The following is a 24373-nucleotide window of genomic DNA, read 5'->3' on the forward strand; positions in this document are numbered from 1 at the left end:
GGTTTGGCATCCCACGAGGGGACCGACCATGTACTAGTACTACGTTGGCAATTGGGACATGTGACTGTGTGGCTTACAATAGGTCAAAGGCTTAGGTCGCTCCAGCCTGGGTGCATGAATATACCTCTCAGAATCACCTAATCAGATGGTATTGATGCCCCCAATTTGATATACCCTAAGGTACGTGATTGGAGTTGTGATTTCATGAATGACGTCGCATCTCCGAAGAGACCGGGCCACGCACTAGTGCCACGTTGGCTATATGGGACGTGTAAGTGAGTAAAATAGTAAACATGCATGTGGTGTGTGCAAAAACAGGGTGGGGTGTGCCCGAGGCCTTTTTGTCAAATAAATGGGCTCATGGGTCAGATCATACTATTAACGTACCAAAATACATAAACCATAGCATCGGAATCAGAATCAGGGTATGTACATCAAAATTAGGATCATAGCATGTATATGAGATATCACGGCAAAATTTACTATTAAATCAATAAATGAATTGATTATCAATCAATAGCATGTGATCAGGGTATTTTAAGAAGGATGGATATATCCTTGGCATCAAAATACGGTCCAAGGTCAATAACAATCAAGGTATATACCCATCAAGATCAATTAATCGCTTAGTCAAGTCGCAATTACCTACGTATCACGACAAAATAATGCACCAAGAAAAAATCAAATATCACATGATAAACCACAAGTTTAATCTTTTGAGATTTTCCAAAAAAAATATATATATATATATTAATAGTCCAATCGGGGGTCACTTTTGATGACCCGAAGTAATCCGAAATTTCAAAGGGATATTGAGGATGGAACAGTGATTGATGAGCTAAGAAATTTATTTTTTTATTTTTATTTTTTTTTGATAATCCAATCAACATGTTTAAGATATAGAACAAATCATTTAGTTTTTGGCATATGGGCCTGACATGGGGCACACTTCCTTTGAACCAACCACTAGAACAAACGATAGAGCAGCCACACTCATGGAAGATTCTCCATTGGATGCAGCTTTATAGTGAAATTCCTGACCTCGAAAGAGTTGCACATTGTGTTTATTTCATGCTTTTCTGTACAGACGTAGTGATATACAATTGGTTGGCTAAGGATTAGGAGATCCCACAAAAATTGAGTGGGAATTTCCTCCGAGGTTTCCTATGACTGGCTCTTGCTTATCAGTGTTGGTGTCACAGAGAGAGCCCCAATGAGGAAAAGAATGGCAATTGCCTTGAAATCATAGAGGTCACCAAGCGATTGCAACTCTCCAAGAGCTATACCAGCCCTGACTGTCACATAAGGAGCTGGAATGAGTCCAACGAAGGTCGCCAAGAAGAAAGTATGGTAAGACACATCAACTATTGGTGAAGCTACGTTAATGAATGTGTTCGGCAAGGTGGGGGTTACTCTTAGGAAAAGCATGTAGTTCAGTAGTCTCTTCCTTCTTTTAGCCACCTGGGCTTGGAAGAAACTGAGTTTATCAGGCCAGAGAGAGGACGCCAGGGGTCTCCCTATCAGTTTTGATAGGAAATAGCATGAAGAAACACCAGCAGTGGCAGCAAAAACAACCAAAGCGACGCCTTTGAAGATTCCGAAAAGGGAACCAGCTAGCAAAAACATGAAAACAGTTCCCGGAATCATGAAAGTTTGCGTGAAAATGTAAAAAAATAAAAAAAAAAACTTTTACTTGCGGCACCCCGACTATATCAGCACATTGTTGCTGTTGACCTCATTGAAAAATCGTGTTTGTTTGGGGCTGTTTGCTTGCTGTTCATGGACAGCACATCTAACAAAAAAAAACTTTTTTTTTTTTTTTATTAAAAAAACATATCTATCAACATAACAAACACTAAAAAAAATGTTGTCGAAAAATGGATCGCCCCTACCTAAAAAAATTATGATTTAAAAAAAAAAAAAACTGTTTGAAGATAGAACGACATATACCCTAAAAGAAATTTAAAAAACGGCCAAAGGGCGGATCAACACGTCCTTAAAAAAAATAAAATAAAATAAAAACTTCCCAATTCAACGATCATTATTCCCTCTTTAATTAATCTATTGAAATCTTGCATTATTTGGAATCATTCCGAATAACCCATGATTGAACCATAAAAATAATAAAAAAATAAACAAAATAAAACTAACCTGCAAAAGCGGAATATTCATGATCCAAACGCGTGATCAATAATTGAACCGAAAAGGGTGATAAAAACAAAAATAAAACATATAGACTAACAACTAAAAACAGTCTAGGCTATTTTAGCACTGCTCCCATACTTGGGGTTTTTCAAGTTTGATCCTCAATGTCCCCAATGGAGTCGCCACTGAAAGCTCCCTCGATCCGCGGGGTGCGCGGATCCGCTTTTGACCCTTGAGGTTAGGGAGTCACCACCTAGTTGTTAAGATCTAGGAACCAAACTGACTCTAAAAAAGGCAAACTAATCTACGAAAGAAAAAACAAAGGGTTCGGGGATCACGTTACGGGGTTGGAAGGTGTTAGGCACCAACCCCGCTCGGCCAAAGCCGGTCTCTACTAACTTCCCAAATAAATTACATTGCTAAAAACCTAGATAATAATAAAAAAAATAAAAAAAAGATTATACCTTTTCGATAGCAAAGACTTTGCTCCCTCAGATCCGACAAAAGTAGCTCCTTGTACCGTACTTCTTGCTTCGTTCTGTCTCCGGATTTGATTTCCGATCTCTGAGGCAAGGTATCTCTTTTTTCCTTGGATCTGAATTCTTCAAGTTTGTTGTGAATTTTGGGATGTTTTTGGAAGGCTTTTAGGTGTTTCTTAGGCTAAAATCGAAGGAGGGATGTTAGCTAAGGAGTTGGGACTCCAAAACTAGGGTTTATAGGAGGCTAGGGGGCTTTTAGACCTACTTCTCTTAGGGTTTAAGATTTGATACGAAAATAGGGTGTGAGCACCTCTATTTATAGATTTTTTTAGGGGTTGATTTTGATAGAGTTAGTGTTTAATTAGAGTTCTTTTAATTAGAGTTGTGTTTAGTTAGACTTGTTTTAGGTAGAATTGTGTTTTAATTAGAATTGTTTTTAGGTAGAATTATTTTTTAGTTAGAACTCTATTAGATAGAGTTATTATTTAATTAGAATTCTATTATGACTTTTGACTTTTGGTCTTATTTGATTGACTTTTAATATTTTGACTTTAGTCTTAATTGATTGACTTTTAATATCTTGACTTCAGTCTTGCTTAATTGACTTTAGTCTCACTTGATTGACTTTAATACCTTGACCTTAGTCTTGCTTGATTGACTTTAAATTTTTGGAGAACACCCCTCTAAAATATCTTTAATTCTTTGGACCCCCAAATGGAGGGGTCCTTAAAGAAATATCTCACGAACCCTCAACAATTTTACTTGAAAGCCCGATTGATCGATTTTTTTAATTCAAAATTTTAAATTAATTTCATCGATGTTTCACTTTAATTATTTAATGTTTTATTTATTAATTCAAAATTTTTAATTATGAAAATTGTGAAATTACCATTTTACCCCCGAAGAGGACTTTTCATATTTTAAGTCAGTTTTTAATGTTCTAGGATGTTTTAGAATCGATTTTTCGTAAGGAATTCAATGGAAATATTAGTTTGTTTCATTTATGAAATTTTTTGTGTGAAATGGTCATGAACTTTATGAGGGGCATTTTCGTAATTTTGTCGAATTCTGTTAAAATTAGTGAAATGATTTATTTAGTTCCGATTTGTTATTTTATGTGTTCGAAAGAGTTTTCCTAAGCGTAATGTAGGCTCTAGTGTTATTTTGAGGTTAGGGGTAATTTGATAATTTTTTAGTGATATTTATCGTGAAACTTCTTTTTGGTCTGCAAGATGATGATTTCTATGTTTCTGGGGTCGTATTTTCCTAGCGTAACGTGATTTCTAAGGTTTTTTCAATTCGAGATACCTCATCCGGATTTCTGAAATACATCTGGTAACAAAATAAAGCAATGGAATACACATCCATCATTGGGAATCATTGCGGTCGGGGTTGACGGGTTGATTAATCAGGCGGATACAAAAATGCGGTGTCTACATCGCTACTTTACAATTGTTAAACATAAATTATTTTATTATTGTATATTATCATGGGATGGGATAATTAATCACACCTTGAAATTCTAACACTTATTCATGGGGATTCGTGTCGGAGTTTTGGGAAGTGACAGCTTGGTATCATAGCTCAATATTAGTTTTATATGGGACGAGGGCTCATCTATGTCTAGAGGTCTTCAATGTGATTATTAAGTCATGCGAGAATATTCTATTTTAGGAGTTAACGAGTCAGGGTAAAATTAAAAATTATATATAAATAAATAAAATAATATATATATATATATAGGAACTTGATATACAATTGATACATTGCTTAAATTCTTTTGAAATATTTTTTATTCGATGAACTTACAAGGAATATTGGATTTGTAGATCTTACATTATAAGGGACAAAGGTAAACCTAACATTAGGGCATAACTCACATATGCTGAGACATCCAAGCCTTGACAACCTAGTTAGATGGAGACTGTGATGCAAGCCATAGTTGTGATCACCCAGAATCAGGCCAAGATGGAAGAGAGGCAAACAAAAATGTTAAAAAACCAGTTGGCTATTGATTAAGGTCTAAAAAGTGGTTTCTAGAGCTCTTATTATATGAACTTTACGGATAAATTGCACACTAAATCCCCTCATTAGACATAATACATGGTTGGTCCATATTTATTATTGATTTTCATCAGATAATATATTTTGAAATTAATTACTATTATTCACGTGTAACAGAAAATATTCACAAAGTTTCAAGGGGAATAAAAAAAATTCAAAGTTACTATTATGATCTAGGATCCAAAACAATACCAAAGAACAAAATTCAAGACATTTGGGCCCACTTGGACCGCGGCACTATGGTCAATGGTGGTGGCACGGTTAACGCAGATAATCCTACCTCATAATTCTTATTGAAGACTGGGGGCTAAAAGACATTCGTAATAGACCAGGTTTTTAGTATTTTTGTAATCACGGAATGTTTTCAAAATCCTAATATGGTCCCTCTATAAATAGGAGACCAAGACAAGAGTTAAAGGCATCTAGATCTAGAGAATTAATTGTATTAGTTTTTATTTTCTATTTCTTTTAGTTTTACAGAAGTTATAAGAAAGCTCTACTAGTTTCAGAATCACGAAGTAATAAAAAATTCATTTTCTCTAATCTTTACTCCTTATTTCATGTTTATTTTATTTTATTTTTTACTTTATTGTTTTTGCAATGACTATTGACTAAATTTCCCATTAGATCTGTTGAGGAAGTCGGAGCAAGACTTTGTCAATGTTTCTTTGTTCTCGTAATTGCTTCATAGTTTATTGTGATAGTTAGGTAATTATTATTGGGTTAAACATTGATTGTTTCTCAAAGTTTTGATGGTTTAGTATTTGATAAGCTCAAGATGAACCATGTTTCTTAGAGAACAATTAATGCTTGTCCAATAATCTTAACTTAATTTATCGCATACTTTCGATTTCATTCTATTATAACTGTTCTATATTCTGATCCACAAAAATTAGCTTTGTTTAGTGGATCGAGATAAATAAAGAACTATAAATCATTAATAAAGCTTGTGAAATTGGATCCAACTGATCTACACTTCTTCATAGTATTTTAAATATTTTTATTTTAGTATTTTATTTTAGATAATTTCTCTCGAAAACTATTTTTAATTGTTTACATAAATTTGAATTGGATTCGAAGTAAAAATACTTTGGATTAACATTGTCTCTGTGATTCGATCATTGTTTGCTAAGGTATTCTTTGTTCTTTATTCTATCATCGTCTATAGCTCGAACAAATTGGCGCTATTATCAAGAAAAACAGTGTAATCCAATATCTTTTATCCGAAAATCTGATTCGGTTTATGTCGATCAAAATTTTTATTTCAAAAAAATTCAAAAAAAAATATTGTTGGATTCCTAAAGTTAGTACAAACAAAACCCTAAAATTTGAGCCAATTTCATCAGAATTTTTTCACAGCACCAGAGTCAACTAAGGCACCATGGTCAAACCTCGAAATTCACACATCAAATTTTTGCAGAATCTTTATTCAGACTTCTGTATTCTAATGAGCACATAAGTGTTTTTGGAATTTTAATTTTGATTTTTCTTCTGCTTCAATTGAAGGATTCGATGATGAGCAACTTGATTGGAAAATTTTATTCCACCACCTGGATCCGATTCTTTGACATAGAAACAAGAATTTCTTTTTGTTTAAACTATAATTATATTAAGATTTTCTTTTTAGAATTTTTTTATTATTTATTTTCAAATTTTAATTTTAATTAATTCGAGAAGGGTCGGACTGTAATAGAATTAAGGGAGAATAACAGTAGGACGTAACTATCTCGGTTCCTCAGGTTTGTACACCAAGTTTGGTATTAGTAGCCCGAGTTGACTCAACTCGATCAACGCCCATCTAGAATGGGAGGTAAAACTCAAAATCCCCACGCAACCCTTGCTAGTGGTTTCTGTATTGAATTTGAGTGAGTTAATTACACACTTCCAATTGCACATTAATAAAAAGGGCACCCTTTCGAGGATGGAACAATAAGATAAGAATCGGATTTCATCACCAAATTCTTGTCCTATTAGGTAATTAATTCACATAAGCCGAATTTCATTAAAATCTAATTAGACTTGACCATAGGTCCTATCGAACTCAATAGGCAAAGTTAGCCTGAGTTGCACTAATTGCACTTCTTGATCGAAGTTAGTGCCTAAGTGCAATCCTGCCCCGTTGTACCTTGTTGTACTAGGGGGATAGATTACGTCTATTCTAGATAAAGAGGTGATTTAAGAATGCCATTGCTCAGCATCATGCACTACCTCTCATCTAGGGATTAAACTAGTTGATTTCGATTTCAGATAACTGGGTTGGAGGCTCAAGCTATCCCTTTGAAATAGTTAGAAGCTATCTAATATAATAGGAACCCATCAAGCACGTGTGAAATTCCCCCTACTATCTGTGTTCATCATTAGTGTATGTTAAGTAGGAGATCTCAAAAGAATCCGTTTGAATCATTCGATCCTAAGATCACAAGATCTCATTCACTTTAATAAATTAGAAGAGAATTCGATTTCTCACCTATCTCTCAGTCACTTGAGATGACTCAACTAGTTTCCCCACCTCAAATTATCTAAGAAGATCAACGAACTCTAAATGAGTTATTCGCCCCAATTACAGCAACTCCCCCTTCATGTATTGCCTTGCCAACAATCAATGTGACACAATTCGAATTAAGTCAGCTACCATCAACATGCTCCCTAAGTTTTATGATTTCAAGAGTGAGCAACCCTATAACCATTTGAACAAATTTTTAACATTATGTAAAACTTTCGAAACAGTAACCTCGATGAAGAAAATGTCAAATTGAGGTTGTTCTCTTTATCTCTAGAAGATCATGCAGCAGTATGGTTGAACTCTATGGCCTCTAACTCGCTCACCACTTGGGACGAGTTATCAAGAAAATTCATGGCCAAGTTTTTTCTGATGGAAAAAGCAGAACAAATCAAAAATACCATTAAGAACTTCAAGAGCAAACTTGATGAAGAATTTTTCCAAACTTGGGAAAGATTTAATGACCTGCTTGTAAAATGCCCACATCATGGGATTGATAAAGTCCAACTGTCAATTTCTTCGATCGTGGTCTTACTACAACCCAACATTTTCTTTTAGAGTCATGCACAAAGGAAAATTCATGAATCAAATTCCAAATCAAGCTTACGAGTTTCTTATACAACTCGCTGAAAATGCTTGAAACTTGAGCATCAATTTAGGAGACTCTAATAAAAGTGACTTTGAAGCCAATAAACCAGGCATATATGAGATCAAAAGTGATCCTGATATCAAAAATGTAATGACTAATCTGGTTAGTACTATGCAAAGTCTAAATAAGAAGTTTGATGCCTTTAGCATCAAAACGAACCACAAGAGGGTCGTCTTGTAATACAAGTCACCTCAGAGATACCTTCCGCATGTACCATATATGAAAATTTTGACAACCTCATTGAGAATTGTTCTATGGCCAATGCCATTGGGTCATATAATACTTTTAAGAAACCCACTCCAAATTCATATAGTCAGACTTACTACCTTGACAATAGATTTCACCCCAACTTTTCCTATCGTCAAAATGAACCTATCCAACAAAGTGGTGATCCTAATTTTCAAAAAGTTTATAATAAGCAATCTCAATCCAATATGAACATCTCTTTGGTTCTGCAAGCATCTTACTCTTTACTTTATAAGTCTGATCAAAGGATGATTGTCGTCGACCCCATGACCAACTACTCTTTTCCAGTTGCATACACAAATTTTATATTAGAAACAATGATGGCAAATGTGTTAAAGTAACAATAGCAAATGTAGCAATTCATGTAGGGCCAAACATAGTTGACTCAAAGTAATGCACAATCAATTAACAAGCTTGAGGTTCAACTAAGCCAATTAGCTCTTTCTATTGGAGAGAGAAATAAAAAGAAATTTCCAAGCCAAACCGTGCCCACCCAAGAAGAACTGTCCCAAAAAGATAGTATGAAATAGCAGGTCAACCATGGTCCCTTTGATGACTATGTACAAGTAGTCTGCACACTGCGCTCTAGTAAATTAGTGGGTAACAAAGTGCATATGCCTAATAAGGTCGCACCACAAGGGGATACCCAAAGTACACTTTCAATAGAAGAAGATGACCAACAAAAAGAAACTCTTTCACCAATGAAAAAACATATTACCATTCCCAATGTTCCCTTTCCACATAGATTAATAGACAATAAAAGGGAAGCAATTATAATGTATTTTTAAAGTCTTCAAGAATGTTCAAATTAACATCCCTTTTTTTGACGCAATCCGTCAAATCCCTTTATATGCAAAGTTCCTCAAAGATATCACTACGGTGAAAAGAAAAATCCTTGTACCTAGAGAAGCTACAATGATAGCCCAATCCTCTTGTCGGATTCAACAAACAATTGTGCCTAAATTTAATAACCCAGGCTATCTAACAATCTCTGTGCATATAGGAAAAAATATGATTGAGAAGTGTTTGCTAGATCTAGGGTCTAGTGTGAATCTTCTACTCTTTTCTGTCTAAAAATAACTAGGTGATGAGACTATCGTTGTTCTTCTCAACAGAGTTAATAATAATCTTACTTTTACCTTACTTGTGGGGCAAGTAGGGGATCGAACCCAAGAGAAAGGAGGAATAGAGTTAAGCTAAGAAGATAAAATTCAAATTAACTAAAAGGAATTAAAACTGTTTTTCTTTGTATTTTTGAACTTATAAGAAAATGTAAAATTGCTAGAAAATAAACTAAAGTAAATGAAATTAAAAGCAAGTAAACTTATGAAATTAAAACACCATTGGAGGTGGATCTACCTAGAACATGTTGATGAGCAATTCCTAGTTTCTAGTCTTTTTCTAACTCAATCGTAAAGGCTTGGTGTTAGCTCCTTAGATCGGAAAGTTTTGCAAATGAAATGAAATAAGGGTACATAAATAAAGTATAATTCTTTGAAAACTTCCTACTACCAATTATCTAGTTTAAGCATACTTTATCTTGATCTAATCTAAGCATAAAGTATATATATTAAGAACAAAAGGTACAAGAAACTTAAAGAGAACTCATAAGCATTTTAAATAAAAGAAAGGTATGAAATTAGAAATAACACAAGAACTTGCTCTAGATTTTTCCACTCTCCAATGGAGGGGAACTTAGCCTAATGTCATTGCAAGAGAGGGAAGATAAGAGATGAAATAACTTTTCTTCATTTCATGGAGAAACTTACAACTTCTTCTTCTTCTACTTCTTACAAGACTATTTAGCCAAAAGAAAATAATTAGAAAATAAAAATACAAAAAATAAGAGAATAGGCTAAGAGCCTTAGATTAAAGGAGTTTTGGATAAGAGAATCAAGATAGGACCCTTTCTCTAGAAATGAAGGCTCTATTTATAAAGAAAAATGTGTGAAGAAGAGTCTAAAAGTAGCCTCCACTTTTCTTTGCACAAAAAGACAAAAGAGGAGAATATAAGTTAAGGATTAGGACATTTCAAAGTGGGTCCAAATGCTTTTGCCTTGAGATTTTGATTTCAAATTGTTGATTTTCTGCACAAGAAACACACGTAATTAGATTTATCTAGTAAATGAATTTATTTATATATAATTAAGCCTAATTAACTTGCAACATGGTGTTTTGAGGCTTATCATGATTATTACCTTAATATGGAGAAATAGGTACAAAAATCTAGATAAATAATCGAAAAATGTGCGTATAATTGAGTATTTGGAGACACTCATCACACCCCCAAACTTACCTTTTTCTAGTCCCTAAAAAATAAAACTACCACTTTCGCAGGCACCTCGACTGCATTTAGCGAATGTAGCAAGCCCTTGAACCTCTAGGTTACCCCTAGTGGACGAGTTTGACTCGTGAGGGTTTGCAGAAAATATATCCACAAAATTTGAAAATAACTATGAAGTAAAAATAATCAAAATCAAAACTTATATTGAAAAGCGCAAGTTTTTTTTTCTTTGGTTTTGTCAATCAATTGGAAGTACTACTTGGTATAGAGTCCCAACCCTTATTTCTCTACGACAAAAGTTAGACTTAAATTGACCTTTGAGCGATAGTACTTCTAACTCAAAAATTTAAGAGATTCGATTTCCTAGAATGAGTTTCAACCTTCTAACGACTCAAGAGTGGCTGGAGTAACTTTGGGTTTAATTCTAAACTTAGCATCCTGTCTGGGGTAGTGAGAAGTGTGGATATTCACTTTAATACCTCTAAGGGGCTTTATCTGTGATATTCCAATATACTCACATTTTTACACTTGATGGCATTCACCCTACTAAAATTTTACATAAACTTTTGGATCTTTGAATATTTTCTTTTTTTTTTTGGAAGATTTCTTTTTTTTTTCTATTACTTCTTCACTCTTTTTCTAAGAAAAGTAGGTAGTCCTTTTCAAGGTACCCAGTCTAATTCAATGGTTACTGTATAAGGTGTATACAACCCAGTTCTATTTTTCTTCTAATCAGCCAACCAATTGAACAAGGAAGTCAAAGTTCATCAAACCCAATTTTTCCTTAAACTCTAGGTAGAAAGAAGGTAATAAGCTCTCTTAATACAATCGAGACTCTTAGAAATCTTATTAGAAGTGACTATAAACCAAAAGATAACTTTGCTCTAACTTTTGTCTAAGAGAAACACAAATGGGGACTCCAGATTATAACTTCCAATGAAAAACTGATTAAATGTTTTTGACCAAGTACTTAAAGATACAAGCTACGATTTTGAACAAAATACAACAAAGTCATCAACTTTTTTTTTTTTTTTGAAATAAAAGAAGAAAATAATAAGTGGAAATCCGACCCATACACCCCCAAACTTAAACATTATATTGTCCTCAATATTTCAACATATACATGCAAAGGTAAAATTGAAATTGACAAAATGAAATGAAATGGGTTAGATAGCACCTGAGAAAGACCTTACAGTCTTATTGATATTTAACACAATGTCCCCTGAAACATGTGGGTTGCCTCCCAGAAGAGCTAAGTTTAACGTCTTTAGCCAGACGAAAACAAAGTTAATTTTGATAGACGGGGTCATCGAGGAGAAGAACTTCCTCATGCGAAACATACTCGAGAAAAGGTTTGAGACGTTGGCCATTCACTTTGAAAATAGATCCATCCTTAGGATTAAGGACTTCAACAGCACCATGGGGGTAAACTGTTTGGATAATATATGGGCCAGTCCATCGAGACTTAAGTTTTCCTGGAAAAAGGTGGAGTCTATTATCATACAACAAAAATCTTTGATTAGGAATGAAATTCCTCCTAAGAATGTGCCTATCGTGAAAGAATTTGGTACGTTTTTTTGTACCTTTTGACACAATCATACAAGTCATTTCTAATCTCTTCTAACTCGTCTAGTTGTAACTTTCGCTTTGCTTTATCAAAATCAAAGTTGAGGCGCTTGATCGCCCAATATGCACGATGCTCGAGTTCTACAGGGAGATGACATGCCTTACCAAAAACTAACCGGTAAGGAGACATCCCTATAGGTGTCTTGAATGCGGTCCTATAGGCCTAGAGTGAATCACTCAATCTCAAAGACCAATCTTTCCTTGAAGGATTGACTGTCTTTTCTAAGATAGTCTTCATTTTCCTGTTAGAAATCTCCACTTGCCCACTTGTTTGTGGGTGGTAAGGTGTGGCAACCTTATGCGTTATGAGGTATTTCTTCATCAACGCAACAAAGATTTTGTTGTAAAAATGCCAACCACCATCACTTATGATAGCTTGCGGAGTACCGAATCTTAAAAAAATCGTCTCCTTGATGAATTTTATCACAACCTTGTATTCATTAGTTCTACATGCCATAGCTTCGACCCTTTTTGACACATAGTCCATGGCAACTACGATGTATTGGTAACCCTAGGAAATAGAAAAGGGTCCCATGAAGTTTATACCCCACACGTCAAAAATTTCGATGATTAGGATAGGATTTTGAGGCATTTCATTTCTCTTAGAGATTTTTCCTAATCTCTGACATCTATCACAAGATTTGCTAAACTCGTGGGCATCACGAAAAATACTAGGCCAGAAAAAACCGCATTGTAAGATTTTTATAGTGGTCTTCTTACCACTGAAGTGCCCTCCGCACGTATCATTATGGCAAAATTCTAGGATATTGACTTGCTCACAGGTTGGAATACAACGTCTAATGATTTGATCGGGACAATACTTAAATAAGTATGGCTCATCCCAGAAATACCATTTTATTTTTTACAGAAGACGGAGTTTCTCTTGACTAGTCATTTCAATTGGGAATTGACCTGTAATTAAGTAATTGACAATGTCCGCATACCATGGAGCGTTGGCTTGAGAAATTTGCATAAGTTGCTCATCGGGAAAGGATTCAGAGATGGATAAGAACTCCTTAGATGGCTTGTTACCTATCCTAGACAAGTGATTAGCTACGACATTTTCTGCCCCCTTTTTGTCTCGGATCTCGAGATCAAACTCTTGTAGAAGTAGAATCTAACGGATTAACCTTGCTTTAGCATCTTTTTTTGATAGAAGGTACTTCAATGCTGCGTTGTCTGTGCAGATCACGACTTTAAATCCTATGAGGTAGGGACGGAATTTTTCAACGGCATAAACTACTGCTAGCATTTTCTTCTCCGTTGTAGAGTAGTTAAACTAAGCATCGTTAAGGATTTTACTAGCATATTGGATAATATGAGGTTGTTTTTCAATTCACTGACCCAAAACAGCACCTATTGCATAATCTGAAGCGTCGCACATAACTTCGAATGGAATATTCCAGTTTGGAGGTTGAATAATGAGTGTCGAGGTTAACTCGGACTTGAGCTTGTTGAACGCAGAGAGACATGACTCTGAAAAGTCGAAAGGAACATCCTTTCCCAATAGCTCACATAAAGGCTTCGAGATTTTCTCAAAATTTTTAATGAATCTACGATAGAAACCTGCATGGCCTAGGAATGACTTAATTTCTTTGACCGTTCTAGGAGGTGGTAATTTTTTTATTAGACCTACATTCACCTTATCTACCTCAATCCCCTTAGCAGAAATAATGTACCCTAGCACAATCCCCGATGTTATCATGAAATGACATTTTTCCCAATTGAGGACTAGATTGACTTCTTTGCAATGTACAATGACCAAAGTTAAGTGATGGAGATATTCCTCAAAATTTGGTCCGAAAATTGAAAAATCATCCATGAACACTTCGAGATATCTTTCTAGCATGTCGGAGAATATACTCATCATACACCATTGAAAAGTAACGGGTGCATTGCACAATCCAAAAGGCATGTGACGATACGCAAAAGTTCCAAAGGGACAGGTGAAAGTTGTTTTCTCTTGATCGATTGGAGCAATAGGTATCTAGTTGTACCCGGAATAACCATCTAAGAAGCAATAGTAAGAATGTCCTGCTAGACGCTCTAACATTTGATCAATGAAAGGTAAGGGGAAATGATCCATAGGAGTCATCGAGTTGAGTTTCCTATAATCGATACACTCTCCATCCATTTTGGACTCGAGTGGGGAATAATTCGTTGTCTTGGTTCACTACCACAGTGATACCAGATTTCTTAGGAACTACTTGTATAGGACTCACCCAATGACTGTCAGAGATAGGATAGATAATACCCGCATCTAGCAATTTCATCATTTCCATCTGAATCACGTATTTCATGACAGGATTTAGCCGTTTCTAAGGTTTTAAGGAAGCTTAGCGCTCTAAACGAATATGATGCATCACCACAGATGGATTAATTCCCTTGATGTCAGTTATATTCCAACCAATAGCTTCTCTTAATACTCTTAACAACTGTCCCTCTTGAACTTCATTGAGGTGAGAGGAAATGATCACGGGCAAGGTTTGATTCATGCCAAGAAATGCATATCTCAAGGTCTCTGGAAGCAACTTGAGTTCTAATTTTGGAGGCTCAACATGAGAAGGAACAAAATTGGATGTGCGCATAGGAAGACTTTCAACTTTTGCATGCCACCTCACAGAATCTAAGAGTGGAATGGATTCAAGCAAAGCATTGACTTCGCTTATAGACTCTTCTGCATTCAAGTCAAGGCCAAAGTAAGCCAAACATTTCGTTAGGGGATCAGAGTACCCTAACTCTTGATATGTTTGATTGACTAGCGTATCTATCATGTTCACTTCCTCCATACCATCATCTACATCAATTCCTTGAAAATTGTGGAAGACGTTCAGTTTCACTTTTATATTCCCAAATGCTAAAGTCATAATCTCATTTCTACAACGAATGACTGCTTCAGACATGACTAAGAATGGACGTCCTAAGATGATAAGAATATGACTGTTTGAATTGATGACTGACTCTGTGTCTAAGACAACAAAGTCAACAGGAAAATAGAAATCTTTGACTTTAACTATCACATCCTCAACTATACCCTTTGGAATTTTTATGGACCTATCGGCTAGACTCAACGTGATATCGGTGGGTTTCAAAACTCCCAAACCTAATTGTTTGTAAACCGAATATGGTAAAAGGTTCACATTGGCCCCTAAATCTAAGAGACATTTTTCGACCACTTGATTTCCAATATGAATGGAAATTTTTGGACATTCAGGATCCTTAAATTTTGGTGCAATCATTTGTTGGATGAGCGACGAACCTTGGACTGCCATGATGGCTTCCCGAGGAAACGGTATTTCTCTTTTAGCTGTCGTTAAATCCTTTACCAATTTCGCATAAGAAAGTATCTGCTTAATGGCATCTAGGAATGGGATATTGATATGCATATGTTGGAAGACTTCTAAGACACCCTCAAATTACTTATCTTTTTTAGAATCTCTAAGGCGATGGAGAAATGGAGCTTTTGGAATTGACAAAATGATGGGAAGATTCTCCAAATCTTTCTCCTTCTCTTTTGGAGACTCTATGACTTCTTTTTGAACTTTGTCCTTCTCTAAGACTTTTTCTCCCTTGTCAATAGGTTGGACCTTGTTGTCCACCTTCTTTCCCGAACGTAAGGTGTGGATACTATGGATTGAGTCTTGTGGAGCTCCAGAATGGCTTCCTACTTCGTATTGACCTTTTGAACCGTTTGAAATCAAAGGTTGACCTCTAGGGTTAGGGATAGTCTGACTAGGAAATTGACCTTTCTCTCTCCCACTCAAGGAGAGAGCTAACTGCCCCAACTGAGCTTCCATCTTGGCTATGGATTGCGTAGTGACCTGGTTAATCTGAGTTTGATTTTGATTATTGTTAAGTTTGGATGAATTGATGTTGCTACCTCATCAACTTGGCAATCATAGATTCTAAGGACGACTGCTGTTGGGTAAGTTGTTGGTAATTGGTCATGGGATCTGGTATGATGGCTCTGCAATCTATAGATTGTTGGGGCTGATAAGTGACTTGAGGAACAATGGCTTGATTTGTGGAAGAACCAGATTGCCTAGGAAAACTCTTATTGTGACCTGATGGACCACTAGATTGAATAGGTTTGTTCTGTCTATACGAGAAATTAGGATGAAACCTATTATCTAGGTGATATGTTTGACTAAAAGAGTTCAGAGTTGGCTTCCTAAAAGTACTATAGCCATTAATCGCATTTGCTTGTTCAACTTTGATTTAAGGCAAGGTGGGACAACACTCGATCAAATGGTTGTTGCCGTCGCATATGAAGCACAAAGAACTAGGTTCAACAGTCACTTGCGAAATTGTACGAGGGTCTAGGTGAGGTTTGGATGCTGAGATGGTAAAAGCATCTAACTTCTTCGTGAGATTGTTCATCCCACTCACTAGACTAGACATAACATTTTTGAGATCAGGGTCTGCCTTCATCTCATACATACCAGTCTTCCTAGCCGGATCATCTCTATCAAACTCTTCTTGATTAGTGATCCAATTTTGAGCACTCTCGGCTAACTCTACGAGGAAATCGTACGCTTGGTTGGGAGTCTAGTTCATGAACTGACCCTTATGCATTGACTCGACTAAGGTACGTTGATTCATTGTTAATCCTCTATAAAAACTTTGCACCAATTGTGCTTTGTCAATGCCATGGTGTAGGCACTTGACCAATAAATCATTGAATCTTTCCCAAGTTTGGGAAAATTCATCATCAGGACGGGCTCTAAAATTTCTAATGGAGTCCTTCATTTTCTCAGTTTTGGCCACGGGGTAGAATTTGGCCATAAATTTCTTGGATAGAACATCCCAGGTAGATATGGAATTGGGTGTTAGGGAGTTCAAACCACGTAGCTACGTGATCTTCTAGGATAACGGGAACAGAATAAGCTTGATATTCTCCTCATCTAGATTCTGATTTCTAAAAGTTTGACATATAATCAAGAATTGATTAAGGTGAGTGTAAGGTTGTTCACGCTCTAAATCGTGGAACTTAGGGAGCATATTGATGGTGGCAGCCCTAATTTCAAACTGAGGTGCATTGTTCAATGGTAACACAATGCATGTAGGAGGAGATGCGGAAGCTGGAACGAAGAGCTCATTGAGAGTTCTCTCTCGATCACCCATCATAACTACTGATGGTGTCTTGCGTATCCTACTGATGGTACCTTCGATCTCAGGATCAAATGGTTCTAACACGTTGTTTTGTGAATGCCTACCAAGCATGCAAATCACACAGTCGATCAAACAATCACGAAAAGAAAAGACTGGACCTAGATAGGTTGCTTAAAGCTAGACAGCTCCTAACTGGGTAGAACTAGCACAACAACTAGCCTTCCAACTCGATTCTATGAAGTCAATTTTGAGTCATTCGAATCTCCAGATCGGAGGTGGCGTACAATGCATAAGCAAGGGCACTCTTAAGTCCCCTTCCTTTCTTGAATAGACTGAGTCTATCCCCTCAAAGGGCAAGATCTTACTAGATATAAAAAATGACCAAGAAGCGCAATTGGCACAACTTGAAGCGAAATTTCTCCTATTGAGCTCGTGGGCCCTATAGTCAAGTCTAATTGATTTTATTTAATTTGATTGGATGACTAGTGAGTTGATTATCCTAATTAGAGCAAGGAATTGGCAAGGAATTGGTAATGACTTCCAATCCTTATCTTATCATGCCATCCCTAGGAGAGGGGTGCTCTTTACTACTTAATCAACTATTCTAAGTGTGTGCAAATTGGAAAAATAACACACAAAGGCAAAGAGTAACCCACTAGCAAAGAGAGGCGTGGGTGTTTCGAGATTACCTCCCGTGCTAGACGGGGTGAAGACGGTTTGAGTTGACTTAGGCCACCAACTCCAATTTTGGTGTGCGAACCTAAGGAGCCGTGACGGTATTGTCCACCCGTCGTCCTTCCTTAGTCTATAACAATCCAAGCCTTCTTAGATAATTAAAAAAAATTACAAAGAATCTTATACAAGTGTTTCTAAAATAGAAAAATAAACCTAACTAATGATTCAAAGAAATTGAAAGAAAAGAAGAAAAAAAAATATTCACCTACAAGAAGCAAAACAGAAATGTTAGTAGAAATGATAGTAAATGGACTCAAAAATAGAATCTGACTTACCACAATCTTGCTGACTTTGTCACATTTTATAGAAAATTTCGTTCTACCCCAAATTGATTTATTATAATAGATAATTGGAAATCGGAGCAGAAAATTACAGTCAGTTTAAGTTCTGCTGTCTAGGGTGAAATAACAAATCGGAATGACTTTTTTTTTCAATGTTTTTTTCATCTTTCTTTTCTCTTAAAACCTCAAGAACACTTGAACTTATAGAAATAAACCAAAAGAAAAAATAAAATAAAATAAAAATGAAAGAAATGAATTTTAAATCAAAACTTACAACTACTACCTTTACCTCTCCCCGGCAGCGGCGTCAAAATTCTGATGAGACTATCGTTGTTCTTCTCACCGGAGTTAATAATAATCTTACTTTTACTTTACTTGTGGGGCAAGTAGGGGATCGAACCCAAGAGAAAGGAGGAATAGAGTTAAGCTAAGAAGATAAAATTCAAATTAACTAAAAGGAATTAAAACTGTTTTTCTTTGTATTTTTGAACTTATAAGAAAATGTAAAATTGCTAGAAAATAACTAAAGTAAATGAAATTAAAAGCAAGTAAACTTATGAAATAAAAATACCATTGGAGGTGGATCTACCTATAACATGTTGATGAGCAATTCCTAGTTTCTAACCTTTTTATAACTCAATTGTAAGGGCTTGGTATTAGCTCCTTAGATCGAAAAGTTTTGCAAATGAAATGAAATAAGGGTACATAAACAAAGTATAATTCTTTGAAAACTTCCTACTACTAATTATCTGGTTTAAGCATACTTTATCTTGATCTAATCTAAGCATAAAATATCTATATTAAGAATAAAAGGTGCAAGAAACTTAAAGAGAACTCATAAGCATTTTAAATAAAAGAAAGGCATGAAATTAGAAATAACATAAGAACTTGTTCTAGGTTTTCCACTCTCCAATGGAGGGGAACTTAGCCTAATGTCATTGCAAGAGAGGGAAGATAAAAGATGAAATAATTTTTCTTTATTTCATGGAGAAACTTATAACTTCTTCTTCTTCTACTTCTTACAAGACTATTTAGCCAAAAGAAAATAACTAGAAATAAAAATATAAAAAATAAGAGAATAGGCTAAGAGTCTTAGATTAAAGGAGTCTTGGATAAGAGAACTAAGATGGGACCCTTTCTCTAGAAATGAAGGCTCTATTTATAGAGAAAAATATGTGTAGAAGAGTCTAAAAGTAGCCTCCATTTTTCTTTGCACAAAAAGACAAAAGAGGAGAATATAAGTTAAGGATTAGGGCATTCCAAAGTGGGCCCAAATGCTTTTGCCTTGAGATTTTGATTCCAAATTGTTTATTTTTTGTACATGAAACACACGTAATTAGATTTATCTAGTAAATAAATTTATTTATATATAATTAAGCCTAATTAACATGCAACATGGTGTTTTGAGGCTTATCATGATTATTACCTTAATATGGAGAAATAGGTACAAAAATCAAGATAAATAATCAGAAAATGTGCGTATAATTGAGTGTTTGGAAACACTCATCACTAGGTTTAGAGAAACTCAAACCTATGGATATCACTCTTAGCTTAGCAGACAAATCAGTTAAGGTTCCCAAAGGGATAGTAGAGGATATATTAATCAAGGTAAAAGACTTTTATTTTCTCATTGATTTTGCTGTTCTTGACACTGAATCTATCATGAACCCAGACAATCATGTTCTGGTCATCTTGGGTTGACCATTCTTAGCCACATCTATTATCAGATGTAGGAACGGGATCATGACCATAGCCTTTGGAGACTTGAAAGTAAAATTAAATGTCTTCCACAACAAGTTTCGATCCACTAATATGGATGATATGGAAGAGGTCAATATGATCAACACGTTGGTCAGCAACACATTCAAGGAAGTGGAGAGCATAGATTTGCTAGAAGAGTACTTAGTCCAATTTGACCTCAATTTCGATGAAGAACAGTCCATCAAGGAGGTAAATAGCCTCCTAGAATCTATCCCTAAGATGGATTTTTCAAATTGGCAACCTAAAGTAAAGAGTCTCCCCATCCCTTCACTCCACCTTCAGTTGGAGATACTCTTAAACCTAAACTCAAACAGTTGCTTGACACATTAAAATATGAGTTCTTATGAAAAGTCGAGACCTTCCCTATTATCATATCACCTGACTTTAAAAAATCACAAAAAGAATGGTTATTAGATATTCTACATGAACATAAGGAAGCTATTGGTTGGAATAGCTGATATCAAGGGTATCAGTCCCTCTATGGTTATACACCAAATACATCTCGAAGACAACTACAAACTATCAAAAGAACCACAAAGGAGACTGAATCCTGTCTTACAAGAGATAGTTCGAGGAGAAGTCCTTATATTGCTAGATACAGGTATTATATACCCATCTTAGATAGTAAATGGATAAGTCCAGTTCAAGTGGTCCCAAACAAATCTCATGTCATTGTTATGACCAACAAGGATAATGTACTAGTGCCGACTAGCATCCAATCTGGGTGACGAGTTGGTATAGACTATAGAAAATTAAACTCCATGACATGAAAAGATCACTTTCCTCTCCCATTCATAGATCAAATGCTAAAACGCCTGGTCGGACAGGCTTATTACTGCTTTCTTGATGGATACTCGAGATATAATTAGATCCTGATCGCTCTTGAAGATCAAGAAAAAACAACCTTCACGTGTTCTTTTAGGACTTTGGCCTATCGACACATGTCTTTTGGGCTTTGCAATGCTCCTGCAACCTCTTAACAATGTTTGTTGAGCATTTTCTTTGATATGGTAGAAAATTTTCTTAAAGTCTTCATGGATGACTTTTTAGTTTTTGGATTTAGATTTGACGATTGTTTGCATCACCGAAAGTTAGTCTTAGCTAGATGCCACAAAAAGAATCTGGTGTTAAACTAAGAAAAGTGTCATTTCATGGTCACTTCCGAAATTATGTTGGAATACATCATATTCCACAAGGGGATTGAAATATGTACGACAGAAATTGACCTTATTGCTAATCTACTTCCCCCTAAAACTGTAAAGGAAGTTCGTTTTTTCCTAGGGCCTGCAAGCTTTTGCAGGCCTTTCATTGTGGATTAAGAAAGATTTCCAAAACCCTATGTGACCTACTGTCTAAGGACGCAAACTTTGAACTCTCTACCGCCTGTTTAAACGCATTTGACAAACTCAGAGCTCAGTTGATGACAACACCTATCATCTAACTACCCAATTGAAATCTACCCTTTCAGGTGATGTGTGATGCTTCAGACAACACAATAGGTGGTCTACTGGGGTAACGAATTGACAAACTCCCCCATGTCATCCAATATACAAGCAAAATGCTAAACAATGCCCAATTCAACTATTCCACAATTGAAAAAGAGCTACTAGCAGTAGTCTTTGCTCTAGATAAATTTTGTTCCTACTTAATAGGATCCAAGGTAATAATCTTCACTGACCATACAATGTTGAAATACTTTCTCTCCAAAAAGGATGCCAAAGCAAGGTTAATCCGATAGATTCTCTTACTACAATAATTTGATCTCAAAATTTGAGATAAGAAAATATGCAAAAATGTGGTTGCCAACCACTTATCTTGATTGGTAGTTGAAACAAGTTCTAACTCTCTCCCAATCTCTAAGAATTTTTCAGATGAACAACTAATGTCTATCTCTAATCTGGATACACATTGGTACACTAATATTGTCAACTACCTAGTGACAAGGCAAACACCTACCTCATGGAAGAAATAAGAGAGGATGAGATTCCTTGCCCAAGCTAAATGGATTTTCTAGGATGATACATACTTGTTTAAGTACTATTCAAATCAAATAATCCGTCGGTGTATTTCTAACCATGATCAGAAAAATATAATCGATTTTTGCCATAACCACGCTTGTGGTAGTCACTTTGGAGGCAAGAAAATAGCAACAAAATTGTTACAATTCGATTTCTACTGGCCAATATTTTTTCATAATGCCCACATCTCCGCTAAATCTTGTGATTGATGCTAACGTTTAGGTAAGATTAGCCGAAGGAATGAAATGCCCCAACAACCCATTCTAATCATCGAAATCTTCGATGTTTGGGGTATTGACTTCATAGGATCCTTCCCCATTTCACATGGATTCCAAAATATCCTAGTCGTAGTTGACTACATGTCTAAATGGGTAGAAGCAATAACGTACCGAACCAATGATCACAAAATCGTTGTAAACTTTCTTTAAAATATCGTATATGCTCACTTTGGTATTCCAAGGGCGATCATTAGCGATGGAGATAAGCAGTTCTGCAATTGAGTTTTTGAAAGCCTCATGCATAAATATGTTATTACTCACAAGGTCGCTACTCTGTATTACCCTCAAACGAGTAAACAAATCAAAATATCCAATCGCGAAGTTATAACAATTCTTGAAAAAAATAGTAAATCATTCACGAAAGGATTGGTCTTTGCGATTAACTGACTCCTTGTAGGTTTATCGTACTACTTTCAAAACTCTGATCGACATGTCCCCTTATCATCTCATTTTTGGGAAAACCTGTCACCTCCCGATAGACCTTGACCACCGCACCTATTAGGATATCAAATATCTCAATTTTGATCTTGCTAAGGCTAGAAAGCACAGAAAACTTCAACTCTCTAAGTTGAAAGAATTGCATAATAATGCATATGATAGTGTTAAATTGTACAAAGATCGTACAAAAGCCTAGCATGACAAATACATTCAGAGAAAATCCTTCCAGTTAGGTCAGCAAGTATTGCTCTATAATTCTCGCCTCCACTTCTTTCCAGATAAATTGAAATCTCGATGGACAGGACCTTTTGTAGTCAATGGTCAACGGTTCAAATAATTTCTCCATCTCCCACGCCAAGAAAAAGATTTATTTATGAGGAGTCCTATGTATCAGGATTAACCTTATGTCGTAGTCTGGATGAAGGTAATAAACTTAACATCTTTCAGGAGGTAATCCTTGATCAGAAGGCACGTGGAAGTGCACGGGCCGCCGAAAGTTCAGATTCATATTAGAATGTTTTTAATTTCTTAGCTAGGTTGTTTTTTTAATTCGTAGGTAGGCTATCTTTTATGCAAAACTGTTTAAGAAATTATCATTGTTATAACTTCCAATCTTTTCAGATCAATTGTAACAAAGTTTGCACATTCATGCCCAATCCGTTTCAGGTGTGATCTAATTTTTTTTTCTCTTTTTTCCTTACTACTTGCTTATTGAGGACAATATGTCATTTAGATTTAGAGGTATTATGTTAGCTCATAATTGATTGTATTTTATTACTAGTTTAATGTCATATTTTTAGAAAAAAATTGAAAAAACCAAAAATATTTAACAATTGCAAAATATTTTCTTCAAACTTCTTGTATGTAGAGTTTACATATGAATTTCAAATCTTAGGCTCATGTCTGAAGAAAAAAAATTTAGTATGCATTTTTTTGTTCCTTATCAAGAAAATCAAAAGATTACTTTGAAAATTCACGACACTTCTAATTGATAAAAAAAAATAGGACTTTATAGAACAAGAGTTAATTCTCTTCTCTGTCTAGAGTGTTAGGGACACGAAATCTAGTGAACTATGACTTCATTTTCGTTTGGTTAGCTAATTAGAAGAAAAATAAAATTGGATCTAGTATGACTTGAACACCAACCATAGGATTAGACTGGGTACTATGAAAAGGGCTACCTGCTTTTCTTTAAAAAAAAATACAAAAAAGGTGATGTTGAAAAATAAAGTAAAAAAGATGTGAAAAAGATCAAATCAAAGCAAAGATGCTAGAACTAAAAAAGTACAAAAATGAAAAAAATCTAATGAGATCAAATAGTTCAGTAGGGTGAAAGTCATCAATGGTAAAAACGTGTGTAAGTTAGAATATCACAGATAAAACCCCTTAGAGGTATTAAAGTAAACATCCATACTTCTCACAATCCTAGACATGATGCTTAGTTTCGAATTAGAACTTAGGAATAACCAACCATTCTTAGCAGTCAGGAGATGAAATCTTATTCCTTAAAAGATGTTGTTTTTAAAAAAGAAAATTCAGAAAAATTGCATAAGCACTCAAGTTAATTTTGAAATTTTCCAAATTGAGGAATAAAAATTAGAACTTTATTTAAACGTAGAGGACTTGCGACTAATTGTGAAATATCATTATGTTTGCCTTATATCCATTCAATTTGAGTTTTATATTCTGTGAAGTGTTAGAATTTTATGGGTATATTCTCTACAAACCCTCATGAGTCAAACTCGTCCACAAGGAGT

At 35.3% G+C, this 24373-nt stretch overlaps 1 pseudogene; it reads right to left on the reverse strand.

The window, feature by feature from the left end:
• Positions 1–1164: 1164 nt before the first annotated feature.
• Positions 1165–2172, reverse strand: LOC147404796 (putative membrane protein At4g09580 pseudogene; annotated as a pseudogene).
• Positions 2173–24373: the final 22201 nt, after the last annotated feature.

The sequence above is a fragment of the Akebia trifoliata genome, chromosome 4, assembly GCF_017979445.1.
Source record: "Akebia trifoliata isolate Shusen 1 chromosome 4, ASM1797944v1, whole genome shotgun sequence".
In the NCBI taxonomy this organism is placed as follows: domain Eukaryota; kingdom Viridiplantae; phylum Streptophyta; class Magnoliopsida; order Ranunculales; family Lardizabalaceae; genus Akebia; species Akebia trifoliata.